At 46.5% G+C, this 2,119-nt stretch overlaps 1 long non-coding RNA gene across 1 annotated transcript; it reads left to right on the top strand.

The window, feature by feature from the left end:
• Positions 1 to 6: 6 nt before the first annotated feature.
• Positions 7 to 481, top strand: LOC122160545. Its single transcript, XR_006168861.1, has 2 exons — positions 7 to 107; positions 212 to 481. It is a non-coding gene; the product is annotated as an uncharacterized LOC122160545 (long non-coding RNA).
• Positions 482 to 2,119: the final 1,638 nt, after the last annotated feature.

Raw genomic sequence — 2,119 nt, 5'->3', positions numbered from 1 at the left:
ATTCATTCTGGGCATCACCTTGGCCCCGCGGCCCTACAAGATCTGTGCAGTGCCTCGGTAGGGAGTGCGGCCACTGTTCTCAGAGGGAGAACTCTCAGCTTTAAATGGTATCCACTGACTGACTCCTCACCAGCTGCCATGGGCCATTGCAACAACAGCCGTACATGTTGTGTTTCTTTTAAAGTAATTGCCAAGTCTCTTCCTTTTACAGGCACATTTTACACACTGTATCAGCTGAAAAAGATTGGTCAGGGCCCTTTTGGGCTTGCAGTCCAGCACTGTCAGTGAATGAGGTACTCAGGCCTTAATTAATTCCATGTCTGATGGCCATGCATCACAGCTGTGGATCAGTAATGGAAGGGAGCAGTACAAATAGTGACTGGAAACAGTTTCTATTTTGATCTTAGGAAAACTGTTAGAAGTACACTGATGCCCTGTGACATCTCCCTCTCTTGCACATTAATAAATCCCAATTGAAGCATTTTTGATGTGCAGCATTTTGCAAAGTGATGACCAGCACAGCCTTTTCAGCACTGCCTGCAGTCTCCAGCCGTGCCAGCATTTGGGGGCAGCAGGGGGTGGGATGTAGAGCCATGCTGAGCTTACACAGCACCAGCTCTCCCTTAGCAGAAAGGAGGGCACAGGAACAGCACAGGCCATTTGTGCAGAGCTGATGAATATTCATGATCCGAGCTCTGTGAGCAAACCACCAGGAAAACCACCAAAGCTGGTGGCTGCGTTCTGCCACACCACTGCAATTAATGCAGTGACAGACACTCAGAGGATGACAGGTGCCATTTCTGATATCCATTTATAGAGCATCTGCAGCTGGTGGTAAAGAAATTGTGGATCCTGTCTCCTAGAATAAGCTAAATTCTTTCTCCCCCACTGAATCTTTCCCCCAAACCTGAATCTTCTTCTCCACACCTGGTTAGGAGGCAGCAGGGAAGGTTGAGCTGACACTGCAGAGCTGCCTGGTAAAGAAGAGGAACACCATTTCTCCCACGATTGCATACTGACCAAGCACAGGTCTGTAACACATAGCACAATTCCAGACAACGGTGTGGACGAAGATGATATTTCTGGCACTCGTGGCTTCTGTTTCACAGATCTGTAAGGCAGAGATGTGAGAAAGTTATCTAGGAAACAAACACATTGATACAATACAGGAACCTTGAGCAAGTTTCCTACTAGATGCATAATGAGGCCTTCCTGACCCTCTTTTCCCCACTCCCTGGCTGCCACACAGCCACTACTGTGTTTTCCTGCACCCAGCAGCCTTTACTCCCTTCTCCCACGCTCAGGAAGGCAGCAGCAGCTCCCCTCGAGCTGAGGGGCTGAAAACATTCACAGCTGACAGCCTCTTCCCTTCCTTTCTCCCTGAAATAAACACCTACATTTCTATTCTTTGATGGGTTAAAATGCTTTTAGGTCCTGCTTCAGAAATGATGAAAACCAATTCTTCCAAATTTGGCCATTCACTTCTCTCTCACTGGCTATTCCCACCAGCTCAAAGTCCCTTCCTTTTCCACAAGATAGTCCCCAGCTCCCCTCCTCATGGAGGATAAGAGACCAAGGTAATAAAAGTGTTTGCTTACATAACAGGCTGCTCAGGCCAAGGATTAGGATACAGACGAGCTCCGGTAAAAACAGGTCAGAAATGAGGACCTTGAAGGAAACTAGGCTCTTTCCTCCTGCTGATCTGCACTCTCAAGTCTTCTTTTCCAAATAATAATGAGCAGAGAGCTGTCCTATTAGGTGTGGCTGAGGAGAGCATGCAGAGATCTGAACTTCTTTCGGTAGCAATAAGCAATTATGTAAGTCATTCAAGAGCTAATTTCTAGCAGCTTTTAACCTTTCCACTTCACCTGCCCAGTTCTCTGATGATTACTAGAGGCAATTAGCTGGACAAGGAAGCAGAACATAAAGCAGGAATGAACTGGGAAGGGCATCACACATCCAATTTGTTGCTGCAAGACAACGATATCCAGTAAGGTAATATTTGATACAGTGTGACTGGAACGGCACACAATTATTTCATAGGCTGCCTAGAAGAACAGATGCTTGCATTAGCTATGTACCATTAAGGGCATAACTGAGAAAAAAAGACACCAATGAA

Source organism: Centrocercus urophasianus, unplaced genomic scaffold, assembly GCF_019232065.1.
Source record: "Centrocercus urophasianus isolate 14NV4802_14NV808 unplaced genomic scaffold, USGS_Curo_1.0 seq_18, whole genome shotgun sequence".
Taxonomy (NCBI): Eukaryota; Metazoa; Chordata; class Aves; order Galliformes; family Phasianidae; genus Centrocercus; species Centrocercus urophasianus.
The sequence above is the reverse complement of the archived record's forward strand: the minus strand, read 5'-3'. Positions and strand labels throughout refer to the sequence as shown.